Source organism: Rattus norvegicus, chromosome 5, assembly GCF_036323735.1.
Source record: "Rattus norvegicus strain BN/NHsdMcwi chromosome 5, GRCr8, whole genome shotgun sequence".
Lineage (NCBI taxonomy): Eukaryota > Metazoa > Chordata > Mammalia > Rodentia > Muridae > Rattus > Rattus norvegicus.
In genome coordinates, this window is record NC_086023.1 from 111238370 (window position 1) to 111246794 (window position 8425).

Genomic DNA, 8425 nt, shown 5'->3' on the forward strand with positions numbered 1-8425 from the left:
CTCCCATTACCACCCTCCCTCCAACATTCCTATTCACTGGGGGTTCAGTCTTGGCAGGACCAAGGGCTTCCCCTTCCACTGGTGCCCTTACTAGGCTATTCATTGCTACCTATGCAGCTGGAGCCCAGGGTCAGTCCATGTATAGTCTTTGGGTAGTGGCTTAGTCCCTGGAAGCTCTGGTTGGTTGGCATTGTTGTTCATATGGGGTCTCGAACCCCCTCAAGCTCTTCCAGTCCTTTCTCTGATTCCTTCAACGGGAGTCCTGTTCTCAGTTCAGTGGTTTGCTGCTGGCATTCGCTTATGTATTTGCCATATTCTGGCTGTGTCTCTTAGGAGAGATCTACACCCGGTTCCTGTCAGCCTGCACTTCTTTGCTTCATCCATCTTATCTAGTTTGGTGGCTGAATATGTATGGGCCACATGTGGGGCAGGCTCTGAATGGGTGTTCCTTCAGCCTCTGTTCTAAACTTTGCCTCCCTATTCCCTCCCAAGGGTATTCTTGTTCCCCATGGGACTTCTTAACCAAATAGGCAGTACGGGTCTGCTTGCTTTTGGTCCCGTTTGGTTGGTTTGGTTTGGCTGTAGTGAAGGAAGGATGCAAGGGTACTGTGTCCTTGAGGCTTCACTCAAGTGGGAAGACATCTATCTGCCTGTTCCACTCATGTTACAAGCCTGGTGTACAATAACACTTGGCATAAACTTTGAGGTTATAATATAGGATAGTATTTCCTTTTTTAAAAATATTTTTTAGATGTTTTCTAGTAGCTTCTATCACTTCTTGTTACTGAGCATGAAGGCCCAATTGGGCCTGGCTGATCTTGGGGATATATATTTGCAATCCCATGACCCTGAATTGTCCCTTTCAATATGAGCATTAAGTTCACCTTTCAATCAGAGTAAGTTTATTTAAAAGGCGTTTCTCTGAACACATGGCTATGTTCCTCTGTTCCTTTGGGTTTTTCCTCCTAAAGACAAAGCTATGCTGCATAGATTTTCTTTTTTTTTTCCGTTCTCCATTTATGTCTTCTTTTTTTCTAAATCTGTTCTTGCTCTGGTTATTTCAGAGGGGTTTTGCATTTGAAGTTTATTATTAGTTTTTAATGATATTCTGCCAGGCCTCTAGTTTCTTCACTCCATAATCCCTTTCTTAAAAATCCATTTTTAGCTTTGTAACTCATCTTTGAATTTTTGTTGTATTTCTATTAAATTACCTTTCTTTAAAAGGTAAAACACTCATAGAGAATTGATCCATTTCCTCATATTATGCTTTTTTTCCTTAGATTTGGGACAAGTTGTTTTAATTTTTTATTTTTGAAGTAGTGTGTGTGTGTGTGTGTGTGTGTGTGTGTGTGTGTGTGTGCAGAGTTCAGGTGCCCACAGAAGCCAGAAGAGGGCATTGGATCTTCTGAAGCTGGTATTATAGATGGCTAGGAATTGTCTCACATAAGAGGATGAAATAAGGTTTCTTTCCTTGCTGTTTCCCCTTCAAAACGTAGGACTCTGACATTATTTTTCACCTTTCATTAAAAGCCTTCTACCAGGATTGAGGGATCACATTCAGGCAGAATAGGAGTATACACCTCACTTTCACAAATGACATTCTTAAGCTTATTAATTAAGCTTATTAGCTCTCAGAATAGGCCTCAGTTTCTGAAAGAGAAACCGTGGGCCAGTTTCCCTGGAGTTACTTTCTCCTGGTGACCTTTACTACTACTAAAGAGTTAGGAGAAATAAAAAGCTAAAGTTGTATATTTTTAATATCTATTCTTATGTATGGACTAGATCATAGGGCGCCTAGTTATTTGATGTGAGTGTGTGTGTGTGTGTGTGTGTGTGTCCCTGTGTTTGTAGGTGAGATTAGCATATAAATCAATAGAGAAAGTGAAGTGGATTGTACTCCATGTTAGGGTTAAGGTTGGGACATTCATGCTGTTTCTAGATTACTCTACCTCTCTTGTGCTCCTTGGGGTGTGTCTGTGGATGTTAAATATTGTTCTCCATCTTAGGTTTTGAAGCAGTGTCTGTTGTGTGCCAAATCTGTTTCTTGGGAGATGCAAAACACATGTCTACTCACCCTAGATAGCAAAGCCATGATGGACCAAAGTACAGAAAATACCAGAGCCCTACTTGGTAAACCACAAATTTTTGTGGGGTTACTTACAGGATCAGAAATGAATAACAGGCAATGGAATCACCAAAGCTTACCCCTGCATGAGTGACAGCTCACAAAAACTTGGAACTGAAGCACACTGCACAGTATACAGACAGCTCAACAGGCTGGAAACTGTCCATTCCAGGTGCCTCATTTGTTGTTAAAATCTTCCAAGTAGTCTGGACGATGTCTGCTGTTTCTTGGTAGCTGCTGTAGTCTGAAGAGTTTTCTTTATAGCTTTACTCCTCTGAAGTCTACTTTGTTGCTCACCTTCTTTTGTCTGGGAAGCTTTTATTGTTTAATTTAGTCAAACTGGTCAGTTTCAGGAACTTCCTGAAGCTATTTTGATTTGTTTACCTTTCTGTTTAAGGAGCTTCCCTGCAGGATGTAATGTTTCAATTTAGGAAGAAATGGTTACACCAACAGTGTCTCAAGCAGAAATGAAGGTCATCAATTAAACTGACTAGCCAGGACACTCTGGCAACCTTCCTATCTTAGCCTGCCCAGCATTGTATTTATAATTATAAATACATGCTGCCATATCTTGCCTTGTTGTCTGGGACCTGGCCAAAGGACCTCAGGTCCTCATGCATGTGCAACAAGCATTCTGCCAACAGCAATCTCATGAATCGCAAAGCTTCTATATTCTTTAAATAGTATTTATTCATTCATTCTACTTTCCCTATATGTGATTTGGGTAGGGAAAAGGATGTTAGGGGAGGATTGTTTTCCTACTTTATTGTTATCTCTGAATTTACTTTCATTATATTATCTTTACACATTGAGATAAACTCGGTCTTATTTGTTTAAAATTATTTTATTTTGTGTGTTTGTGTATGTGCATATGTGTGCCATGGCATGTGTGTGTGTGGAGGTCAGAGGTCAAGTTGTAAAAAAATCTAAAAATCTATCCTCTCCTTCTGTCACATGGAACTCAAAGACTGAACTCAGGTCCTTAGACTTGGAGCGAAGAGCCTTTACCTGCGGAACTATCGTTTTTTTGAATGGTCAGTGCACAATAAAAAATTTAAAAGATACAAATGTGTTCGAAGTGAGGACCAAGTATCTCACTTGTTTCTGTTTATCATCAATAGAGATTCTCAGGAAGTGGTTTCTGGTTTCTCCCCACCCCCTGTGTATGTATGTATGTATCTATCTATCTATCTATCTAGGGGAGAGGGAGAGAGAGGGAGAGGGGAGAGGAGGAAGGGAAGGGAGGAGAGAGAGAAAGTAAGGGTCCAGGACAGACAGAATGATACATACTGTTATTAATAGTTCTGACCCACTCAGACCCCACCCTTCGGTTGCATCCATCACAGTCATTACAAAGAGATGCTTTTTCTGAGCTGGAAAATGAGAAATCCATTGCCTTTGTTCATGCTGGGCAAATTCTATCACTGAGCTCTGCTTCCAGATCACCTTTTAGTTTTAATGTAAAATGTATTAACAGCATATACAGTTTTATAATATTAAACATACTATGCTTGAATATATAATTCTATATAAACACATACCCAACTGCTACATTTAAAAAAGTGTGTTAACATTTCCTTTTACACTGGTATGTAGATATGGAACTCTGACTCATGAGACGTAATAAAAATACCCTCTATTTCTCCTCCCTGCTCCTTTAGAATTTACTTATTGGTACGTTGTTATTCTGTCCCTAGGTGGAATATTCTGTCTGTAGGGAATATTTCTGTGACCGTTCTAAGCCCTTTGAAGAAACAAGAGGCAATAGTCACTTTGTCATCAACAAAGACTCAGTCAGTTCAGAAATGAGAATTCCCATGCCACAAATTACTCAAAATCAGGACATTCAAAGTGGACTTGACACACAATCTTATCTTTTCTCCAACTAACCTGGAAATCTGTTGAGGGAAGTAGAAACATTCTGATGTGAAGTCCCTCTTCTCTATGGAGCTGCTCCCCTACCACCACATGGCACCCCCTCAAAATGTGCCAGTGTGGAAGTCCTCCAGTGTCATAGGTAGGATGAAGAAAAACAAGACATTTGGGCTAGTGTCTCGAATCCTATACCACCCCACCCTTTTTCACACACACACACACACACACACACACACACACACACACACACACACACACAAACATACACAATGTATATACTTCAGGCTGTTCAGGCTGGCCTGAAACTTGTGATCCTCTTGCCTTATCCCTTTTAAGAGTCATGCTTTCCTGCATAGAGGAACTGATATGTTTAAAGTGAACTCCCCCTAGTGGGTTTCTTGGAGATCCCTTCTACAGTCTTACCACATATAACCAGCACCCAGATTTTCCATCAGTAGACTCCTTTCACGTTCATTTCACCTTACCTCTCCCCAGACACAGAGTCCTATCATCTTTTGCCAGTTGCTCTCAAGCCTTTTAGAACAATGGAGAGAAATACTTGTGTGTCTCTACTCAGTTTTCACTGCTCCAAGGATTCAAATCTTTTGCCCTACAATCTATACAATGCTGACTTCTCTCAGCATAGAAGAGTATTTTAAGTTTTACTATCCACACGTTTATTCCTTTTCTCCCCCAACCCCCCAAAACTTAGTATATCACCCAGAGCATAGTTGCTTTGCAGAGAATGGTTCAAACTCTCTCAGGGTTCCCAATGAAAGCCCCTTAGTGCCCTGATGAGCAATGTTAACAACCCAAGGAGAAGGAAAATGTGCATGCCCGTACACATGTACAAAAAACAAAGAACCCCAAACAAAACAAAAATCAGTTTCTCATATTTTGAACTGTATAAATAAATGTCAAACTGTCTCAGCATGGATCTATATCAACTGACTATACACAAAGGCACATCATCAAACTCTTCGCATGATTTTGTCAATCTACATAACCATGCACTGTAAGAAAGACACGTATCCACCATGCTCTGTATATGCTGTTTGCCTAAGACTCCTGCACAGAGAGCTTGGTTACCAACTGATGAGGTTTGGGGAAAGTGACTGGAGCATGAGGGCTCTAAATACTTCAATGCTCAGATTCATTGAAGAGTCTCAAACATCTTAGACCAATTAAGAGAAGTACATGGGTCTTTCTACTCTGTACTGTACCATGGATTCAAATCTTTTACCCTAAAATCTACAGAATGCTGGACCTCTCTCCTCACAGAAGAATTTGTTCATAAGTTGATGGCATTATTGGGCAGTGGTGGTAAACAGGAGGTCGTAATTGTTGGTAGAAAGTGGGTCACTGCGATATGACTCTGAAGCTCTTGTCTTGTCCCCAGACTCTTATTCCTGTCTGTCTCTCTCCGACTGTCATGAGGCAAGACACCTTGCTTAAACTCCATCTGCCACGATGGACCGAGCAATCTAACCAATTCTTTCCTCTTAACCTGCTTTTATCAGGTGTTCTGGCACAGTGACAAAATGTTGAGTATTGCCATGAAAACAGGACTATATGGAAATGATTTCCCTATTGTACAGCAAGGCAGGCAACATTTAAACACAAGCTAGACTGTTTTTATTTAAATTTTTGCTATTCCGTTCATTATAATTTATTTTTTACAGTATTTTGATTTTTTTATAGTTCTTGCATTAAACTATTATTTATGTTGATTAATATGTTTGGGGTACCTCCTTAGATTTTTACAATTACTGCCTTACTGAAATATAATTCAGACATCATAGAACTTCCAGTGTTTGGGTTCTAAGAGGATCAAACCCAGATCATCAAAGCTAGACCCACTCATCTGAAAGCATGCATACCTTTTGAGCCATCTTGCTGGCTCAACAATCGGAAGCTTAGAATATTTTAATAATCCCATTAAACAATATATTAGCAGGGGAGGAGAGATGGTTCAGTGATTAAGAGCACTTGCTACTCTTCCAGAGGGCCCAGGTTTGGTCATCAGCAACCACATGGCAGTTCACAACAGTCTGAGCCTCTCTCTGGCTTTCATAGACATTGCATTGCATACATACAGCACACAGACATGCGTGCAGGCAAAACATTCATTCATACATGTAAAAACAGAAATAAATAAATCTCATAAAACTCCCTACACAAGCAGATACAACCACATCCCCCTTCCTATCCCCTAGGCCTGCATAAGCATACAATAATTACTTTAAAGTTGCCTTTGATATATTCAATAAAAATGAGACCATATCCACCCATATATGCCCACATGATTGTACACAACAGTGATATTCCTAGTCATGAAATATAGCCATATTACATTTCATTTGTGCCTGCTTCTTCTTGGGGTCAGAGGAGGTCCATCCTTCAAGCCCCCCTTTACACCAGTGAAACATGTCTCTCCAAGGAAACCGTTTCTCAAAATTCTGCATCTTTCCCAGCGCTCAGCTATTTCTACAGCCTTGATCTAGCTGAGACATCCATTTATTCTCAGACTGGTTTTGAGTAGACAAAGAAGTCTAGGCTTGCAATTTGAGACACAGATTCTAGAAATAAGCTAGTGACTTACTTACAAGTAAAACAGCTAGTTAGTAGTTGTTAGTTAAACTTTTTGAATGAAAGTTTCTGAGTATTTTATTTCTCTGTAAAGTCAAGATAATAGTATTAGTTGTGATGAAATTCATTTTTAGGCTATATTTTTGTTCATTTATATATTTTTAAATAATATTTTTATTCTTTGAAAATGCCATATAATTACACAATTCATATTGATCTTATCTATACACTATTACCTCCCCCAACACACTCTACTGATTTATCCTCTCTTCCCACTTTCTGTCCTCTTTTTATTTTTATTTTTTTGATCATAGTACCACGTTCCTCTCCATCCCAGTCCAATTAGTGCTGCATATACATATATATGAGTCTGGCTATCCAATGGGAGATGAGCAACTTACCAATGGTTCATCCTTAAAGGAGAGCAACTCCCTCCCTCAATCACTATCAACTGTCAGTAACTCCTCCAATAAGGGTGGGGCCTTAGGAGCTCCACCCCTTTGCATTCAGGACTTTTTGGCTCTCTTGATGATATGCAGGTAACTATAGCTATCCTGAGTTAATGTCAGTAACAGCCGGCCATGCTCAGAAGTGGACATTTCATGGCTCTTTCTCCCTTTGCTGGTTTTTACATTCATGTCCCCGTGTCTTTCTGAAAGTGTGAGGAGATCCATCCACAGCTAAGCACTCAGTAACTTGCACTCAGCACTTTGTCAAGTTCCATCCAAGACTCTCTCCATTAGTCACTACTCGCCAAAGAGAGATGCTTCTCAGACCACAGTTGCGAGCAGCAGGAGTTCTCCTTCCTAGGTCCTAGACTGCTCTGGGTGGAATTCTTTTTTTTTTTTTAAATATGGAACGCTTCACGAATTTGCGTGTCATCCTTGCGCAGGGGCCATGCGAATCTTCTCTGTATCGTTCCAATTTTAGTATATGTGCTGCCGAAGCGAGCACTCTGGGTGGAATTCTTGTAAAGTTTAAATTAACCAATTTGGACAAAGTGTCTAGAATGACTGTAAATACTCAAAAAGCTCAATGTTTTAGTAATTGGCTTTTATTGTTTTATTATAAAAAACACAAATAAAATTTGTCACCTGTCTTAGGGTTTCCATTTCTGTGAAGAGACACCACGACCAAGGCAACTCTTACAAGAGTAACATTTAATTGGGACTGGTTTACAGATTCAGAGGTTCAGTCCAGTATCATCATGGCAGGAAACATGCCAGCATCAAGGCAGACATGGTGCTGGGGCTGAAAGTTCTATATCTTCATCAAAAGAAGCCAGAAGCAGACGATTTTCAGGCAGCTAGGAGGAGGTTCTCAAATTCCATCCCCATAGTGACACATTTCCTCCAACAAGGCCAAACCTACTACAACAAGACCTCACATCATAATAGTGCCACTCCCTGGGCCAAGCATATTCAAACCACCACACCATCTTAACCATTTTGGGTGTACAGTTTGTAGTATCAAATGTATTAATTTAATATCCAATGTAGTATCAAACGTTGTTAGACAAAATTCTAGAACTGTTTTGTATTGTATAATTAAAATTCTGGATTCATTAAGCTACTCTAGATTGCTCCCTACTCTGGCTCCTAATAGCCACCGTTCTATTTATTATTTTTACTAGTTTAAAGCTTTGGGACCGACCTAGATAGAGCTGTGGAGAATGAAAAAACAACAGATCGGTCATTCTCAATCTGTTTGTCAAGGTGCCTTTAAGGATCAGTGTCAGATATACTACATGTCAGATACGTCATGATACAAAAACAGTAGCAAAACTACAATTATGAAATACTAATGAAATAATTCTATGGCTGAGATGCCATCGCA

The 8425-nt window shown here is 39.9% G+C and overlaps 1 non-coding gene across 1 annotated transcript; it reads right to left on the reverse strand.

Annotated features, from left to right (window-relative positions):
- Nucleotides 1–7436: 7436 nt before the first annotated feature.
- On the reverse strand, nt 7437–7543 carry LOC120103387 (U6 spliceosomal RNA). The gene has a single exon (XR_005505430.1). It is a non-coding gene; the product is annotated as a U6 spliceosomal RNA (small nuclear RNA).
- Nucleotides 7544–8425: the final 882 nt, after the last annotated feature.